We start from the raw sequence: 20,115 nt of genomic DNA, 5'->3' as shown, positions 1-20,115 counted from the left end.
TCTATCACAGCTATTCAACTCTGTAACATAGGATGAAAGCAGTCGTAATGTGTGAGCAAATACGCGTGATTGTACACCAATAAAATTTTGTATAGAAACCATTTGGTAAGCTGAATTTGGCCTGTGGCCTATAGTTTGCTGGCCCTTCATATAAAAGATAGATGGCGAGTAATCACGTAAAAGGATTTAAAGACAAAGGAAGCTTTTGTAGTAGTTCACGCTGTAGTCTCTTTTTTTTTGGTCACCAATCTGCGGCCTAGTATCTATTATGAGAGTTTGACCCTTCCAAGGTAAAATGAATCAAGTTCATTTTACACATTTAAACACGTAAGTCTTCCTTTGCCATTATTTTATTTTATTTTTATTTATTTATTTTTTGGGACGGAGTTTCACTCTTGTTGCCCAAACTGGAGTGCAATGGTGTGATCTTGGCTCACTGCATCCTCCGCCTCTGGGTTCAAGCGATTCTCCTGCCTCAGCCTCCCGAGTAGCTGGGATTACAGGCATGCGCCACCATGCCCAGCTAATTTTGTATTTTTAGTAGAGATGGAGTTTCTCCATGTTGGTCAGGCTGGTCTCAAACTCCTGACCTCAGGTGATCCACCTGCCTCAGCCTCCCAAAGTGCTGGGATTACAGGCATGAGCCACTGTGCCCAGCCTGCCATTATTTTGTTTTGATTTGTTTTACTGAATTGTAATTCTTTTTTTTTTGAGGCGGAGTCTCAGTCGCCCAGGCTGGAGTGCAGTGGCGCGATCTCGGCTCACTGCAAGCTCCGCCTCCCAGGTTCACGCCATTCTCCTGCCTCAGCCTCAGGAGCAGCTGGGACTACAGGCGCCCGCCACAACGCCAGGCTAATTTTTTGTATTTTTAGTAGAGACAGGGTCTCACTGTGTTAGCCAGGATGGTCTCGATCTCCTGACCTTGTGATCCACCCGCCTTGGCCTCCCAAAGTGCTGGGATTACAGGCATGAGCCACCGTACCTGGCCAAAAAGACTCTTTCTAATATTTGTCTGCTTTCGTTTAAACATAACATGAATATGAGTTTTCCTTACTACTTTTTCATTTTATTCAAGTACTTTTTCTATGAGCAGACATTTTATCAAAAACATTGATTATTTTAAGCCCCTGTTTATTTAAATAAGCAGCTTCTACAGTGTTCTAAGTATCCTTTATACGACTGATTCTTAACATTCTCTTCATGCCATGTATCATTTTTAACATTAAATAATTCTATAATCATGAATATTTTCAATGTTTAATGCATTATGTGGTATGGCAGGTGGCAAATATATTGTATTTTGTTTGAAGTGTCCTCTTGATTTTTGGTGAGGAAGACAAAGTAAAATATTTTTAGGTGAGCTACTTTTTGAAATATGCAGATGAGTGAATATTTTTGTCAATATTATTTATTTTTCATGCTCAGTAACCGAGTCAATAGCTTCATGAAGATAACAGATAAGCTTGATCTAGAGAGCATATGTGAGGTTTTCAGTCAAAATGTTGTGATTTTCAGTATGTGCCTGTCCTTAAATCGAATTGCCTCTAAAGTCATAAATTGAGTTTAAAAATATTTTAATTAAGAAATTTTGATGCTTGTTTTAAAATTGAAATTATTTATTGATATTACTTTTAACAGAGTCTCTTTGAGAGTGCTTCACAGAATTTTGTGTGTTTACCTGAGGCTACATATCAAAAAGTAGTCAAGATGATAAATAGAAAAGTAGATGATAAGAACCAGTTTTTATTTGAAAAGTCATTTGACCAAATGTTTGTCTAAATGCATGAGGACCAATATACTCTAATTGCAAAAGAAAATTACCCACTAAATGCATAACATTGAAAAGGAAGAAGTAAAATGATGATAAGTTATGTATCTCCTCAGGTGTTGGCGACAGGTTATACAGAGAGTGTGAAAAAAAAGAACTGAATTTGTTTGAATCCAAGATACTCTAAGACCTGAGGAAAGTCAGCAAATAAGGAAGAGAAAATGAGTAAAAGAGAAAATGAAGACTAAGAAAGACAGAGAACAAGGACTACATGAAAGAACAGGAAGCAGGTTTATATAATGGAAGTGGCAAAATAAACTTTTTTATTTTTAGAAAAAGATAGACCATGGTTAGAAAGATGGCAAGAATATAAAGTAATCTTCTGGTACCAAAACTTGTCAAAAAATTACAGCTAAAGTTTTCTCACTTTTCCTGTCTTTCTCACTACTGAGAAGGCATTAGGGATGGAATTACCTGAGCATGCAGAGTTGTGTTTTATTTGCAATAGGTGAATATTAGCATTTAATATTGGTGTATATAATATTTCAAGTGACTATAACTGAAACAGAACAGGACCAATAGCAATGGTAGCATGTTGACTTATGAACATGAAAGGTAGCACAAACATACACTGGCACTTGCCCATGTGCATTCACACTCACACACACACACAAACACACACAAACACACTGAGTCTGCTCAAAAAATAGCTGATTTCCTTGAGATTCCCAAAAGAGAAATGAGGCACTGTGTTTACCAAAATTTTGGTTTTTCCTCTGTTCCCATTAATTTCTTAATTAGCAATACTCCAATCTTATTTTTTCCTGGGGCATACTGTGAACCCATACAAAGTAAGTTCACTCAATTTGTCTCATCGAATTGTGCAGAATAAACTAGATACTTTTTTCATCTTTTCATCGGTCAAAACCCCCTTATATAAGAAAATCAATACAAATACCTCTCTTCTTGATTCTTCACCTTCTACATATTTACAACTATTTCCACCACAGCTGTAATCCATTTAGTACAGTCTCAGTCTTAAAACCCCCAAATAAAGATGTTTTATTATAATGTAAAAACTGACAAAAATATAACTTGTATAAATTATTTCTTCACAGAAACAGTGCCATGTTCATCTTTTACCAACAAATACATTATGTTCAGAATTGTCATTTACCCAGATATATTTCATTAACCATCTTCTCTGATGTTTTCTATGTATTTTCTATATATTTTTAGGTTTTTTGTATGTTTACTTTAATGTTCTTAGAAATATCTGCTATATACTTCATTGTCTATGAGAGATGAGTCATCGATAAATAAGATTCTTAAGGGATATAAACTCTCCAAAGTACAAATAATTACATTTAATCATTTTAAACATGCCTGACCATATGGTGTGCAGGTATTCTACAGAAATGGGCTTACGGTTTTCATAAAATATACCTTAAATAAAACCTGCTCTAATTACTGTAAGATGTTCTTTTCTCAGTGCACCAGTAACTTCAGAATTAACATGTGATGCCCTGGAAAAGCCTCACACATTCTCATAAGAAATGATAAATTGAACTACCACTTCACATGTGAAAGTATGATGAGTTTAGATCCACACTCGATGAAATGTGAACACAGTGCCACCAGACAAAATATAAATATGGAACCAAAATGTATTCCTTCACAGATGAAATGGTTGGATTTAAACCTTTTAAGACCAAAAAGATTCACACACACACACACACACACACACACACACACACACACACGAGCAACTTCGAAAGCCATGTTATCATTAAATGCCTATTTACTACTTGCCATTTGACAATCCTATATACGGTACCAAATGGTGGTTCTAAAGTGTGATAAGAGAATCCCTGAAGTTCAAGGTCCCATGCATAGGTACCATGTGGTAAAATGATATTTTTGTTATTTTCCTTTTTCACTCTTATTTTCATAAAAGGTTGCACTGAACTTTTTCAGCCATGATATGTCACCATGCCAGAGCTCTAATGGTTAACAGGACAAAGCTGCCATAGTTACTGGCATGAATAGCTCTTTATGCTTGTATTTTAACTATTTCTATTTTAATTTGAAATATAGAATAAAGCAGCAGATATAATAACTGAGACAAAAGCTCATTTATGCCTGCAATCATTTTCATGTTGATATTTAGTGACTATGAAGAGTCTATTTAAATGACCTGCAGACTCAAATGGCGCAAAATGAGGCCTCAAAGTGAATTCAGTCTAAGAGAATAGTGTGAGTCTGGATGCATCTGAAATATAGAACTCCAATCAAAAAAAGTTGCAGAATGATGACTACCGTGTACAACCATTTCTCTCAATTTTTAGGACTTGAAATCATATTCTACATATCACCTAAGACCGTGCACATATATTGTACCATGTTTTAAACATGCATGATAATGGTATTTGAAAACCTGTTTCAGACTGCTGCTTACTGCTTAGGCAATATTTTGTAGTAGCATGAAGACACAAATGCTAAATGCTTCACAATCACTGTTTTAAAACGCTTTGTCTCCCAAAGAGTCATGGAGGAATCATTAAGTATTCTCCTCATTTTAAAAATTAAAGCCTTTCACAACTCACACAGACACATAGACTGAGCTGGATAACCAGAATAACTGCTTTCTAGGATTCTCAAGGTGACAACCCTAACAGGAGGTAAAGTTGAAACAAAAATTTTCATGTCAGCAAGTGAAACTGCTCTGGGTAAAGATCACAATTCCAGTCAGCCTTTGAAGCATTGACACAAGTTTGCAGTTTCAAAATTTACATCCTTGAATTTCAAACATGTAAAGACATTCCAAAGAGGAAACAGTGGAGTGTCAGATCATAGAAAGAGGGAAACCTCAAAGTTTTTTGAGACAGCCTGGCTCTATCGCCCAGGCTGGAGTGCAGTGGCACAATCTTGGCTCACTGCAAGCTCTGCCTCCCAGGTTCATGCCATTCTCGTGCCTCAGCCTCCCGAGTAGTTGGGACTACAGGCGCCTGCCACCATGCCCAGCTAATTTTTTGTATTTTTAGTAGAGACGAGGTTTCACTGTGTTAGCCAGGATGGTCTCGATCTCCTGACCTCGTGATCTGCCCGCCTCGGCCTCCCAAAGTGCTGGGATTACAGGCGTGAGCCACCGCACCTGGCCAGATACTTTTTAATGCCTGTATTGGTTGTTATTGTAAATACCGGGTTCTCAAACTTAAATACCAGTATAATCATTATTTAGAAAAAAATCTTTCCATCAAATTTGTAATAATCACTAAAAATGTAAAAACTATGGACATTTCATTACATGGCTAAATTCATCTGTTCTGAAGGTTGGTACATTCATCAAACTTTGAGTGTACTTGAAACAAAACCTTTCATTTTTATTATAGGCTGAACAAGTTTGGAAATCCAATGATTAGTAAATAACGTATATTCTGTAAAATACAGACTTAATAGTTCTGGATGGAACTGTAGAAGTTACTAGCTCAGAGCCTATAAACATTTTAAATCTCTGCATTTCCCTGGCAAATTACCTGAGATGCTTAAAATTCCCTCTTCTGGATGTTGGTACATTCTTCCACCCTTTCATCTAGGTGAGACAGAATATTTCATTTCCAACAGGTTGAAAGGGTTTGAAAACACATGCTTAATAAATAACGTATATTCTGTAAAATATGGACTTAGTAATCCTGGATGGAGCTGTAGAAGTTACTAGCTCAGGGCCTATAGATATTTTAAATCTCCATATTCCCCTGGCAAATTCCCTTAGGCGGCTAAAAGTTTCCTCTTCTGAATGTTGGCACATTCATCAACCCTTTCATCTAGGTGAGACTGAATCTTCCATATCCAATAGAGGCTGAACGGGGTTGGAAACCCAATGCTTAATAAATAATGTATATTCTGTGAAATATAGTCTTAGTAGTCCCGGATGGAGCTGTAGAAGTTACTAGCTCAGGGCCTATAGACATTTTAAATCTCTGCTTTCCCCTGGTAAATTTCCTTAGGTGGCTAGAAGTTCCCTCTTCTGAATGTTGGCACATTCGTCCACCCTTTCGTCTAGGTGAGACAGAATTTTCATTTCCAATAGAGGCTGAACAGGTTCAGAAACCCAATGCTTAATAAATAACATATATTCAGTAAAATACAGATTTAGTAGTCCCAGATGGAGCTGTAGAAGTTACTAGCTCAGGGCCTACAGACATTTTAACTCTGCATTCCCCTGGCAAATTCCTTTAGGTGGCTACAAGTTTTCTCTTCTGAATATTAGTACATTCATCCACCCTTTCATCGCGCTGAGACAATCTTTCATTTCCAATAGAGGTTGAATGGGTTTGGAAACTCAATGCTTAATAAATAACATATATCCTGTAAAATACTGATGTAATAGTCCCATCTCAGATAAAGCTGTAGAAGTTAGGAGCTCAGGGCCTATAGACATTTTAAATGTCTGCATTCCCTGGCAAATTCCCTTAGGTGGCTAAAAGTTTCCTCTTCTGAATGTTGGTACATTCATCCACCCTTTCATCTAAGTGAGACAGAATCCTTCATTTCCAGTAGAGGCTGAATGTGTTTGAAAACCCAGTGATTAACAAATAACATATATACTGTATAATACAGACTTAGTAGTCCTAGATAAAACTGTGGAAGTTAGTAGCTCTAAGCTAATAGACACTTTAAATCACCGCATTCCCTATCAAATTTTTTGAGGTGGCTAAAAGTTTCCTCTTCTGAATGTTGGTACATCCCTCCACTCTTTCATCTCGCTGAGAGAGAATATTTCATTTCCAAAAGAGGCTAAATGGATTTGGAAACCCAATGCTTAAAAAATAACATATATTCTTTACAATACAGACTTAGTAGTCCCAGATGGAGATGTAGAAGTTACTAGTTCAGGACCTAAAGACATTTTAAATCTCCGCATTCCCCTGACAAATTCCTTTAAATGGCTGCAAGTTCCGTCTTCTGAAATGTTACTACATTCGTCCGACTTTTTGTCTAGGTGAGACAGAATCTTTCAGTTCCAATAGAGGCCAAGTGGATTTGGAAACCCAATGCTTAATACAAAAAAAAGTGTATTCTGTACAATACAGACTTAGTAGTCCCAGATGGAAGCACGGAAGTTATTAGCTCAGAGTCTATAGACATTTTAAATCTCTGCAGTCCCCTGGCAAATTCCCTGAGATGGTTAATGTTTTCTCTCCTGGATGTTGGTACATTCATTCACCAATTCTTCTAGGTGAGACAGAATCATTTCCAATAGAGACTGAATGGGTTTGTAAACCCAATGCTTCATAAATAACGTACATTCTGTAAAATACAGACTTAGTAATCCTGGATGGAGCTGTAGAATTTACTAGCTCAAGGCCTGTAGACAATTTAAATCTTTGCATTCCCCTGGCAAATTCCCTTAGCCAGAAGTTCCCTCTTCTGAATGTTGGTACATTCCTCCACCCTTTCATGTAGAGGCTGAACGGGGTTGGAAACCCAATGCTAAATAAGTAACACATATTCTGTAAAATACAGACATAGTGGTCCCAGATGGAGGTGTAGAGGTTACTAACTCAAAGCCCAGAGACATTTTAAATCTCCACATTTTCCTGACGGATTCCTTTACCTGGCTAAAAGTTTTGTCTTCTGAATGTTCTAACATTTGTCGATATTTTTGTGTAGGTGACACTGAATCTGCAATACTCTTTCAAGGTTCAATGGCTTTGGAAATCCAGTGCTTAATAAATGACGTATATTCTGTACCACACAAACTTAGTAGTCCTAGATGGAGCTGTAGAGGTTATTAGCTTGTTGTAACTGAGCAAGTATAGAGAAACACCACACTTTGAGACTAAAGCAGGAGACCTTTATTTGCCAGTGGCCGAGAGATGGCTAGTGCTCAAAATTTTCTTGGCCCCGAAGAAGGGGCTAGATTTTCTTTTATACTTTGGTTTAGAAAGGGGAGGGAGAGCCTAGCTGAAGCAATCTTACAGAAGCAAAACAGGCAAACAAACAAACAAAAAAGATAAATGGTTACAGGAAAACAAACAGTTCCAGGTGCAGGGGCTTTAAATCTACCACAAGGTGATAGACGCTGGGGCTTTGGGTACTATCAACCGGGCACAAATGCAGGGGCTTTGGGTACTATCAACTGGATGACTTCCTGGGAACTGCAGATATAGCTTGCCACAGTGTCTTATCAGTAATTACATTCTTGGATGTGCTGGGAGTCAGCTTGCACAAGTTAAGTCCTTGAGGAAGGGAGGTGGGTAAGGGGCTGCAACTGAAGGAACCAAAATGGAGTCTGTCCAGCTCTCTCAGCTAAGGGAGAGGTAATTCATGTTAAAACAAGGTAGGATATCACATTTCCCACTTGTGTTTTTGGGGAATCAAATCATTGATTCCTTGGTTACAACAAGGGGGTTATATTGGGCTTTAAGATACATAAACTTGACGGAAGCTATGCATTGCTTTATAACGTTGAGAAAGAAATATAATACACAAGGCCTGAAGACTAAACCTAATAATAGGAGGAGAAGGGGTCCAGCTAACCTAGTGATTATAGTAGTTAGCCATGGATTCCAGTTAAACATGCTTTGGTACCAGGGTGTGTTATTTTCCTATTCCTGCTGGTGTCTATCTAGATTCTCTCAAACTTTTTGAAGAGTATCTTTTATGACTCCAGACCAATTGGCATAGAAGCAACAACTCTCTCCTAGAGCTGCACATAAACCTCTTTGGAGAGAAATAGATATAAGTCTCAGCGGTTTTGAAGGGCTACTTCAGCTAGAGACTCTACTTGGGTATGTAGTATATTTATGGCTGATTGGAGATTGCTTAAATCAGCATCTACTTGTTGAGATAGGGACATTAGTCCAGTTTCTCCCTGAACCAGGGCAGCCGTGCCAATGGCTGTTGAGCCAGCTATGCTTAGGCTGACCAGAAGGAGTACAAGGAGTGGGGTGGCTTGGTGAAACCTGGGATGCAATTCATGGGGAGTGATGGGAAGTTGTCCTTCTGGCCTGCTGTACATGTAGACCTGGGGGAGCACATGAACAAACACACACAGAACCAGGTCCTGGTTCAGTCCCATCAATGCAGCGAGTGGGACCTGAAGTGCAGGCTAACCAGGTATTTTTGGGTGCCTGGTAGGTGACTGAGGCGCTTAAGGAGGTAAGTAGAAACTGATTACAGGTAGCCTGAAAGGGAGAAGCAGATAAGTTACACCTGGTGCTAATTAGACAAGAAGCATTCCCAGACACGTCTCCTAGTGTGAGGGTACAGGGTTGTGTATGACAAGAAAGAGGGCCAATTTTAAGCATGGCTTCTATTTTTAATTTAACATACTAAGGGGTTTTGGCCTTTAGGCACAACCAACAATCTCCGGCTAGTTCAGGCTGGGTGAGATTGAGGAGGTGATGTACCCCGTCCAGAATGGACAGCAGGCTGGGTTGGAGGTGTTGTCGTTGCAGCTGAGGTTTAGGAACCAGGAATGGTGGCGGGACAGTTAAATCGACCCTGTCTGGGTGTTTTTGGAACATAGGGTCACCTAAATCAGTTAAAGGCCTGATTGGCTTAGGAGGGCCCCATGAGACCAGGATTTTCTTCTTGATGGTGAACATAGTTCCAACATCAAACTCCGGGATATAAAGCCTTAATCCCCATGACATGTTGTAATACTGTAATACCACTGAGCTAAATTAATTAGGATTATGAATAGTTATAGTAAGAGGATTGCAATTTCCCCTAGTACACAGTTTAGGATGGGAAGCACGAGTTATGGAAAGAGTTGAAGATCAGGTTCATCCCCCAGAGTAGGTGGCCAATGTTACACATGTCCAGTCAGGGCAGAAAAACTGGTAAGAATCTCAACAACTAGAGTCAGCGTGATTTCCATGACAGAAGTAAAAATCAACGTTCTGGAGTCCTTTTTCTGCACCTTTGGAGCTCCCACACCCAGTCTGCCTTCCGGAGTGTCCAAACCTTGCAGCAAGGTCGATGTTCCCTGCTCCTGATTGGCAGATTGTGTTGCTCTTCAAGGGCACAGTCAGGCTCTGGGAAAAGAGCACATAAATCGACTGCAAAAGAGACTTCCTTGGAGGTCCCTGCCTTCCAGGTGGTGTTTGCAAACACACGTCCTGTCTTGAAGGAAGTAAGGATAAAAGAGTAGGAAGGAGCAGAGGGCATGACAGGCGGAAAACAACAAAAGAGGTAAAGAATCTAATTGTTTCACTTGACTCAGGTGCAGTTTTAAGGAGCCTGTCCCAGGCATGGGGACCCATGTTTCTTGCTGGGCTTTGTTGGTCTTCTTGATGCAAGAGTGATGAATCCAAGCAGGAATGCCATCTGCTTTCAGAGCTGTTGGAGTGGTGAGGATGACAGTATGAGGTCCTTTCCAGGCAGGAGTGAGCCCTTCTTTCTGGAACTTTTTAACATACACCAGGTCACCGGGATGGAAAGAGTGGCAGAACCCCGTCTGGTCAGGAATTGGATTGGGATGATGTCTTGTACCTATTGGAGAGACTGCAGGTACTGTAACAAATTAGCTTGTGAGATTTCTGCTAAATGGGTATCCCTTAGTTTGGACAAGATAGGCAAAGCCCTCCCGTACATGATTTCAAAAGGTGAAAACCCAGCCCTGTAAGGGGTGCATCTTACTTTAAGAAGGACTACAGGGCCGGGTGCGGTGGCTCACGCCTGTAATCCCAGCACTTTGGGAGGCTGAGGCGGGCGGATCACGAGGTCAGGAGATCAAGACCATCCTGGCTAACACGGTGAAACCCCGTCTTCACTAAAAATACAAAAAATTAGCCTGGCGTGGTGGTGCATGCCTGTAGTCTCAGCTACTCGGGAGGCTGAGGCAGGAGAATGGCGTGAACCCAGGAGGCGGAGCTTGCAGTGAGCCGAGATAGTGCCACTGCACTCCAGCCTGGGTGACAAAGCGAGACTCTGTCTCAAAAAAAAAAAAAAAAAAAAAAAAAAAAAAAAAAAAAAAAAAGAAGGACTAGAGGAAGGAGCTTTACCCAATTTTTAGTGGTCTCTAGGCACAATGGAGTTTCCATTGAATGTTTAATGTCTTACTGACTGACTGAGCTATGGACGAGGTGAAGGCCGGTCCATTATCAGACCCTATGGCAGCAGTCAGCCCATGTTGAGAGATGATTTCATTTAGAAAAAGCTTAACTACCGTGGTGGCAGTCTTGTTTTTGGTGTCGAATGCCTCAGTCCATCTGAAAAAGGTGTCTGCTAGCACCAGGAGGTATTTATACCCTGCCTGGTGTGGTTTTATCTCTGTAAAGTCAATTTCCCACCTTTCTCCTGGCAAGTCTTCCCGGAGGTGGTGGCCTGGGCTGGGTTTAGGACCTAGCTTGGCGTTTACCTGAGCACAAGTTGTACACTGGAGAGCTGCTTGGTTAGCTAAGTCCTGAAGGTGGGGGATCTTGAAACGGCTCCTTAGAAGTTGGGCCAGTTTTACTCCTCCCAAATGGGTGGTAGAATGCAGACGACTGATTAAAGTTTCCCCAAAGGAGTCGGGGAATGAAGATTCTGGAATCAGGAAGAATCCACCAACCTTCCTGATTTTTCCTGGCCTGAAGATCCAAAGCCTGTTTTTCCTTCTCTGGGGAGTATTCTGGGTGGTCCGGCAAGTCAGGCTGTGGAAAGGATATAGCGGGTAGCAGGGGCAAAGGCGTGACCGGTAACTGAGCTCCCTCTTTAGCTGCACAGTTTGCTCTTTGGTTACCATGAGCAATGGGCATGTCTTCTTTTTGATGTCCTTTGCAGTGAATTACAGCCACCTGTGGAGGGAGCCAAACAGCTTCAAGCAAGGCCAAAATTTCTTTTTTATTTTTGATAGTTTTTCCTGCTGAGGTGAGTAGCCCGTGTTTTTGCTCCATGTACATACACAGTAGCAAAAGCATATCTGCTGTCAGTGCAGATGTTAATGCATTCGTTCTTACCCCATCGGAGGGCTTGAGTGAGGGCAGCTAATTCAGCCCTCTGCGCCAAGGCGTCTGCCAGCAGCGCCTGGGCCCACAATATATCTCTTTCTGTAGTAATGGCTGCACCAGCCTTTCGTACTCCTTGTTCGAGGAAAGTGCTACCGTTTGGAGATCAAGTCGGCCAGTTTTCGTAATCGCTAACAGTTCCTGACAGTCATGGATAGGTGCGGTAAGGTCTGGATCAGGGAGAAAGGTAGCTGGATTTAAACACCTTGTGGGAGAGAAAGTTAAATGAGGCTGATCTAACAATAAACTCTAATACCGCAGTATGCAAGTGTTTGACATCCATTTGCCAGAAGCACTTCGTAACAATGTCTCTATGGCATGAGGAGCCGTAAGGGTTAAATTTTGACCTACAGTCAGTTTATCAGCCTCCTGAACCAGGCTTTCGTGACTGCTATGGCTCGCAGACAACTTGGCCACCCGGAGGCCATAGGGTCCAGTCTCTTAAACAAATAGGCCACTGGGCATCACCATGGCCCCAAAGTTTGAGTGAGTACCCCTTTAGCAACTCCCTGGCTTTCATGAACAAAAAGGTAAAATGGTTTTGGGATATTTGAGAGGTCTAGAGCAGGGGCCTCATTTAATGCTTTCTTCAGGTTTTGAAAAGCCTGCTCCTCTGTGTCAGTCCAAGCTAGTGGGCCATTTCCTCCGGTAGTGAAGTACAGGGGCTTGACAATTTCCGTGAACCCTGATATCCATAGATGACAGTATCCCATGGCCCCCAGGAATCCACGTACCTGCCTCTTGGTGATGGGAGTGGGGATCCGCAGAATGGTTTCCTTTCGAGCACTGGTGAGTGCCCTTTTTACTTTGTCTATCTTGTACCCCAGGTAGGAAACCCTGGGGAGACAAAGCTGGGTCTTCTTAGCCGAGACCCCAGGACCTGAGTTCCTGGAGAAGGCAAAGCAGGTTCCTAGTAGGTTGCAGGCAGCTGTCAGTAGTTTCAGTAGCTAATAAAAGGTTGTCCACGTACTGGAGAAGAGTGCAGTTAAGGTGACTGGCTCAGAACGGTATCTGATCTTGTTGGAGGGCTTCTCCAAAAAGTGTGGGAGAATTTTTAAAACCCTGGGGTAACCAAGTCCAGGTTAATTGGGTGGTGTCTCCTGAACCAGGATCTGTACATTCAAAAGCAAAGATAGGTTGGTTTTTGGGGGCCAGAGGAATAGCAAAGAAGGCATTCTTTAAGTCAAGGACAGTGTATACTGTGTGTTCTGGTGGAAGCAGGCTGAGTAAAGTATAAGGGTTAGGGACAGTTGGATGGATGGTAATTGTCTGTTTATTAACTTCCTGCAAGTCCTGTACCATTCGCTAATCAGTTGTTCTGGGTTTCTGGACGGGCAACAATGGAGTAGTCCAAGAGGACTGACACGGTGTGAGTACACCAGCTTGTAACAGTTGCTGAATATGGGGATTGATCCCCTCTAGCCTGTTGACTCATAGGATGCTGTTTTATCTGGACTGGCAGGGCAGTGGCCAGGAGTTCTACAACCACCGATGGATGATGCTTTGCTAGTCCTGGGGGGTTTTACTTGGCCCAGACTCGAGGAAAGAGAGTCTGTAGATCCGATAGGAGAGGATTAGCTTCATTCTCCAGTGGTCTTGAGGGTGAAATCAAGAGATATTCCTCTGACAGAGGGGTAGTTAATAGGAGTTGGGCAGTAGCGGGTATTGTGTCCCCTAACATGAGGTGAACTTGTTGGGCTGAGAAAGAGAGAGAGGCCTGTAGCCTTATGGAGCAGGTCTCATCCAAGAATGGGAAAGGGGCACTCTGGGACTACAAGAAATGAGTGGGTTACTCTTTTCTGTCCCAAACTCACTTCTCATGAGTGTGTGACAAGATATTCCTGAATAGCTCCAGTAGCCCCTTGTACAGTCACCCTTTTATTAGAGACACTGCCCAAGGGTGTCTGCACTGCTGAGTGTTCCACCCTGGGGTCAATTAGGAAGTGTACAGGCTGGTCCCCCACTGTGGCAGACACCATGGGCTCCCAAGGGCCAAATGAGAGGGAGCCCCGGTCCCGTCAGTCATCAGACTCCTCTGCTGCGGGGAGGGTGAGGACTTTTTGCTTTTCTGGTCTTTCTTCCGGCTTTAATGGGCATTCCTTCTTCCAGTGTCCAATCTGCCTGAAACAAGCACATTGGTTTCTTTGTAGGGAAACCCTCTCACTTTTCTGGCCTTTCTGGCATGGACCCAGGGTCCCCTGGCTGGTGCTCTGTGATGGGGGTCCTTCCTGTTTGGCTTCCTGGATGGCCACCACTAAGATTTTGGCTTCCTGGATGGCCACCACTAAGATTTTTGGATGCTTTATCAGCAGCCTTTTCAGCTGCCTGAGCTGCTTGTTTTTGTTTCTCTAACTCTCGATTGTCAAAAACTCTCTGGCTACTTCTAAAAGCTGGCTGATGTTCTTTCCAGCAAATTCCTCCAGGTTTGTAATTTTCTTTTAATATCAAGGGCTGCCTGAGCCACAAATGCCAAACTAATAGCATGGCTATTCTCGGGAGCCACCGGGTCAAAAAGGGTGTAAGTCTGAAAGGTCTCCTGGAGGCGTTCTGAAAACACTCCAGGTGACTCATCGGGCCCCTGGACCACTTCAGTTGTCTTAGACAGATTCATGGGTTTTCGAGTGGCTCCCTTGATACCCGCAAGGAGATACCAGTGAAAATCATTAAAAACTCTCTTCCCACCCGAGGAGTTTGGATCCCAATTAGGCTAGGTAGAGGGAAAAGTCTCCTCTAGGTGGTTTTGGGCTTCCTCCTCTGGTCTACCGGCTGATGTAAGGAAATGCTTTGTGGCCTGTCTTTGGATACGGTCCCTCACTTCAGAGGTGAAAAGGGTTAAAAGGAGTTGCTGACAGTCATCCCAGGTGGGCCGGTGAGTTCAGAGCACAGACTCCATCAGCGAGGTCAAGACCAGGAGCTTTTCAGAGAAGGGCGGATTATGAGCCTTCCAGTTGTACAGGTCAGAAGTAGAGAAGGGGACATAAACTAAGAAGGGAGCTGAGCGCTCATCACCTGGAGGGATTTGTGCCTCTCTCAGCAGAGGAGGGGGGCCACTTCCTCCCGCCGAGGCTGTAATCTGGAGGCTATAGGTGGAGAGGCCACAGGGGATGTAGTCAAAGAGACCAGGGAAGATTCTGGAGGAGCAGAAGGGTTACAGGGTGGCGGAAATGGGTGAGAAAAACTTTCTTCAGAAGGAGGCAGTACAGGAGGAGCTGAGGGGGCTAAGGGTCGGGATGACATTGAGGCCTGGCTAAAAAGGACCTTGGAGGTAGGATTATGAACAGTGCATGAGCGGAGTCAAAGGGGAGGGCTCCAGACCAAGCTCAGTCATTGATGAATGTAGGGAAACTGATTGGGGTGAACGGGAGTTCCAGCAATGACCCGCCACAAAGCCTGAACAGCTGTGAGATTCAGTGACCCTTCTGGGGGCCACCCGGTTCAAAACTGTGTCCATTCTACTTCACAGAGTGTCTAGAGTTTACCTTTTTTAAGGTGGAACCTATAATCCTCTGAGAAGCCCAAGGAGAAATTTTGTAACATACATTGGAGAGGGCTCCAATCTTTACTAGGCTGGGAAGAAGAGTTTCCCATTCTGAAGGCAATTTAACAAGGTTTGAGCAGAAATATTAAACCCAGCATGGACAGAGAAATTCATAACCCAGGGGGCTGTAGTATCAGAAGAACAGAAATGTTATAACCAGAAGAAGTAGGAAAACAACTATAGCCAACACTTCTTGCCACATGAGGTTTGTCTCCTTAAGCTTTGAGATCTGGGGAGAGGACCAGAGCTGCGTCCGAGGCCAGTGGGACCTTTGTGATCCCCCTCTCCTTTTTGACTTACAGCACAAATATTTTTGGTGTCTCCATGACTCAAAGGCAAAAAGTTAAAACTTGGCCTTTTCTTTTAAGGGTTTTAGGAGGGAGAGCAGAGCCAAGTCTTGGAGGCGCTGGACTTGCTGTGACACAGGAAAATGAGATGTGCGGGATATGGGATGGGGATGAGGAGGAAAGGGGCCACTTGGATCTTTCCTGAGGTAGGAGAGTAGCAACAGAGGAATAGAATAAGAGTGCAGAAGGAGTAAAGCAGTACAGGCATAGATTTCTCTCATCCAAAGGCATGGGAAAAGTTGTGGGATGACAGAAAAGGTGAGCAAGGAGGTCTGCAGGGTGGCTATTTAATCCACCACTGGTCTAAGGAGGAGGTGGTCCAGTCATTGGGGCGTGGGGCATGGCAATCCAAACGCCAGCAACCTTTATGGTGCCAAAAATCCCAAATGGGCGAATGTTAACCACGCCCCTCCCAGTAACAACACTTGATTTGTTTCTGATAGAAAAGGTAGGACTGGGATGGCCAGCCCAAATGATAATGAGAGATTTGACCTTCTGGGATAGAAAATCTGTACTGACGACCTTGAAGAAGTCCTTGCCCAGTCATCTTGGGCAGTATCGATGACCTGACATACGAAACTTAGACAACCACCAGACAGGACAATACACACTGCGGTATATAAACAATTATGACAGTTTTTATAGAGAGACAAGGGGAGGCGGTCCTGTGGTGGGATCAGTCAGATGCCAGCCTGGCCGCTCCCCTTGTGAGGACTTCGACTCACCTTGGCATTGGTAGGCCGGTAAAAACCCCCAGCTTGGATCAAGCGATGCCGGATGCTGCCCTAAGCCTTATGAGGTCACCACGGAAGCACAGGTGAGGGCCCACTCGAACTCTGTAGCTTTTGCCATGGAGCTACAAACTGGAAATTCAAGAGCAAGCCCCTGAACTCCACATTCACTCAGAGTTTATTACAATTTTTTTATACCTGTTTAAACAGAGGTCTCCTTGAGACTTGAACGAGAGAAGAAGAGACAGAGTGAGAGAGAATGAGAGTCGTAACAGAGAAGCCTGACAGAAACCAGGACTCTGTCCTTCAGCATCCTGGAATGTGGACAGAGTCTGAGGGAGGGCCTTCATCAGGGCCATTTCCCTCCCAGAGAAAGAGAGTCAGATCTGACTTACCTTCCTGGGATGAGAGACGGAGGACTCAGGAGTTGAATTTTGTGGGCACACACCGGCAGTCGATCCGTTCCCCTCTGGAAGACGGTGGCCTACAGGGCCCTAGAAGGTCTTCAGGTGGCGCCTCCCCTATAAGCCCGCCTTCTGTCCGGGGGAGCCCGGAACGAGTCCGGCACTCGCCCAGTGGCAAAATCTCGCTGGGGCCTCCAAATGTTATAACCGAGCGAGTTATAGAGAAACACCACACTTTGAGACTAATTCAGGAGTCCTTTATTTGCCGGCGACCGAGAGATGGCTAGTGCTTAAAATTCTCTTGGTCCCGAAGAAGGGGCTAGATTTTCTTTTATACTTTGGTTTAGAAAGGGGAGGCAGAGCCTAGCTGAAGCAATCTTACAGAAGCAAAACAGGCAAAAAAAAAAAAAAAAAAAAAGTTAAAAAGATAAATGGTTAGAGGAAAACAAACAGTTCCAGGTGCAGGGGCTTTAAATCTATCACAAGGTGATAGGCATGGGGGCTTTGGGTACTATCAACTGGGTGACTTCCTGGGAACTGTGGATATAGCTTGCACAGTATCTTATCAGTAATTGCATTCTTGGATGTGCTGGGAGTCAGCTTGCACAAGTTAAGTCCTTGAGGAAGGGAGGTGGGTAAGGGGCTGCAACTGAAGGAGCCAAAATGGAGTCTGTCCAGCTCTCTCAGCTAAGGGAGAGTCAATTCATGTTAAAACAAGGTAGGATATCACAAGTTCAAAAAGAAATTTTAAATATCTGCATTCCCCTGGCAGATTCCTTTACATGGCTAAAAGTTTTCTTGTCTGAATGTTGTTACATTCATCAATCTTTTTGTCTAGGTGACACTGAATCTGTAACTTTCAATAGAGGCTGAACGGGTTTGGAAACCCTGTGCTTAAGAAATAATGTACATTCTAAACCACACAGTCTTCGTAGTCCCTAGAGGGAGCTGTAGAAGTTACTAGCTCAGGGACAGCAGACATTTTAAATCTTCACAGTCCTCTGGTGGATTCATCTAGGTGGCTAAAAGTTCCCTCTACTGAATGTTGATACATGTGTGCATCTTTCATCTAGGTAGGACAGAACCTGTCATTTCCAATAGAGGCTGAACGGGTTTGAAAACCCTATGCTTAAAAAGTAATGTGTATTTTATGCAATACAGACTTAGTAGTTTCAGATAGAGCTGTAGAGGTTACTAGGTCAAAGCCCACAGACATTGTCAAACTCTGCATTCCCCTGGCAGATTCCTTTACATGGCTAAAAGTTTTCTCTCAATGTTGTTATGTTTGCCAATCTTTTTGTCTAGGTGACAGTGAATCTGCAATATTCTTATGAGGGTGAATGGCGTTGGAAGTCCAGTGGTTAATAAATAACGTATATTCTGAACCACACAGACTTAGTAGTCTGAGATGGAGCTGTAGAAGTTACTGACTCAGGGACCAGAGACATTTCAAATCTTCACATTCCTCTGGAGGGTTCAGTTAGGTGGCTAAAAATTCTCTCCACTGAATGTTGATACATGCATGCACCCTTTTGTCTAGGCGAGCCAGAATCTTTCATTTCCAATAGAGGCTGAACTGGTTTGGAAACCCAATTCTTATAGAAAAACCTAAATTCTGTACAATACAGACTTAGTAGTCCCAGATAGAGCTGTAGAGGTTACTAGGTCATAGACATTTTAAATCTCCTCATTCCCCTGGCAGATTCCTTTATGTGGCTAAATGTTTTCTCCTCTGACTGTTATTACATTCGTCAATCTTTTTGACTAGGTGACACTGAATTTTGCCTTTTCTTTAGCAGCTGATTGGCATTGGAAACCCAGTGCTTGATAAATAACGTATATTCTGGACCACACAGAAGATGGAGCTGTAGAAGTTACTAGCTCAGGGCCCACAGACATTTTAAATCTTCGCATTCCTCTGGGTGATTCACCTCGGTGGCTAAAAGTTTCCTCTACTGAATGTTGATAGAGTCGTGCACCCTTTCGTCCAGGCAAGTCAAAATCTTTCATTTCCAATGGAGGCTGAACAGGTTTGGAAATCCAATTCTTATTAAAACACATAAATTCTATGTAATATTGACTTAGTAGTCCCTGATGGAACTGTAGAAGTTTTGTAGCTCAGGGCCCATAAACATTTTAAATCTCCGCATTTCCCTCTAAGATTCACTTAGGTGCTGGAAGTTCCCTCTTTTGAATGTTGGTTCATGTGTCCGCCCTTTCGTCTATTGGAGACAGAATCTGTCATTTCCAGTAGAGGCTGAACGGGTTTGGAAACCCAATGCTTAATAAATAGCCTAAGTTCTGTACAACACAGACTTAGTAGTCTCGAATAGACCTGTAGAAGTTACTCAGTCAAAGCCCATAGACATTTAAAATTTCCGCATTCCCCTGGGAGATTCCTTTACGTGGCTAAAAGTTTTCTCGTCTGAATGTTGTTATATTAGTCAACCTTTAGGTGTAGTTGACACTGAATTTATAAATGTAAATGGAGGCTGTACATTTATACGTTTACATTTATAAATGTAAATGTAAATTGGTTTGGAAACCCAGTGCCTAATAAATAACGTACATTCTGGACCTGTCAGACTTAGTAGTCCCTGATGGAGCTGTTGAAGTGACTAGCTCAGAGCCTAAAGACATTTTAAATCTTCATATTCCTCTGGTGGATTCACTTAGGTGGCTTAAAGCCCCTTCTACTGAATGTTGATACATTCGTGCAACCTTTCGTCTAGGTGAGCCAGATTCATTCATGTCCAATAGAGGCTGAATGGATTTGGAAACCCAATTCTTATTTAAAAACATAAAATCTGTACCATACAGGCTTAGTACTCCCAGAGGGACCTGTAGAAGTTTTTTAATGAAAGAACACATTCCTCCATATATCACAGCCTTGAGCCCGACACATCACATCCCCCCCATATGCCTCCACTTCCTGGGCCCGACACAAACACATTCCTCCATATATCTCAAAGAAAAACAACACCTGGAGAATCTCCGATAAGGTTACAACCGTTTGTAAAAGCGCAGGAACCAATAAGAAAGCTGCTAAAAGTATAACTTAATACGTTAACCAATTGTAATGCTGTAACCAAGAAGAATTCCCTTGTAACCTTACATATCCTGTTTTCATCAGGCTATAAAAAGTGAGCACACGCATTGTTTGGGGCCCTCTTGTATGTTGTAGAACGAAGGGACCAAGTTCGAACTTGCATTAAAGATCCTTGCTGCTTGGCTTTGACTCTGGACTCTGGTGGTCTTCTTCGGGGAATAAACGGTCTGGGCATAACAGTAACTCACGGTCCATAGACATTTTAAATCTCAACATTTCC

At 42.8% G+C, this 20,115-nt stretch overlaps 1 protein-coding gene across 2 annotated transcripts in view; it reads left to right on the top strand.

The window, feature by feature from the left end:
* LOC115900362 (armadillo repeat-containing protein 4-like) overlaps positions 1 to 19,743 on the top strand; it is a 71,956-nt gene extending 52,213 nt beyond the window's left edge. For both annotated transcript variants that reach the window (XR_004060006.1, XR_004060007.1), the window contains exon 4: positions 18,583 to 19,743. The gene's annotated coding sequence lies outside the window, so the exon portion shown is untranslated. The remainder of the gene's footprint in view (positions 1 to 18,582) is intronic.
* Positions 19,744 to 20,115: the final 372 nt, after the last annotated feature.

The sequence above is a fragment of the Rhinopithecus roxellana genome, chromosome 11, assembly GCF_007565055.1.
Source record: "Rhinopithecus roxellana isolate Shanxi Qingling chromosome 11, ASM756505v1, whole genome shotgun sequence".
NCBI classification, from domain to species: domain Eukaryota; kingdom Metazoa; phylum Chordata; class Mammalia; order Primates; family Cercopithecidae; genus Rhinopithecus; species Rhinopithecus roxellana.
Note: the sequence above shows the minus strand (reverse complement) of the source record. Positions and strands in the feature narration are given on the sequence as shown.